The following is a 419-nucleotide window of genomic DNA, read 5'->3' as shown; positions in this document are numbered from 1 at the left end:
ACAGAAGCAAGCAGCCCTGCTGCTGCTGCTGCTACTGCTGCTGCTGCTGTTGTCGTTGCTGCTGCTGAGGGTGCTGGTGCTGCTCCTGCTGCTGTCGCCGTTGCTGTTGTTGTTGCTGCTGTTGCTGCTGCTATTGCTGCTGCTGTTCTTGCTGCTGCTGCTGCTGTTTCTAACGGACCCATGGCACCTCTGCCTGCAGCGCAGCAGGATAAGCAGCATCAAAGCAAAGCAGCAGCAGCATGGAGCAGCAGCAGCACGAAGCAGCAGCAGCAGCAAGAGCAGCAAATACGACGGCAGCCGCAGCAGATAAAGGGGCCTTCTCTACGAACCTGCTGCTGCTGCTGCTGCTTCTCCTGTTCCTGCTGCAGTTTCTGCTGCTCCTGCTGCCTATTAAACTCCTCAATGCTGCGAGTGGGCTC

The sequence above is a fragment of the Eimeria tenella genome, genomic scaffold (assembly GCF_000499545.2).
Source record: "Eimeria tenella Houghton genomic scaffold, Eth_scaff2048, whole genome shotgun sequence".
Classification (NCBI taxonomy): Eukaryota; Apicomplexa; class Conoidasida; order Eucoccidiorida; family Eimeriidae; genus Eimeria; species Eimeria tenella.
Note: the sequence above shows the minus strand (reverse complement) of the source record.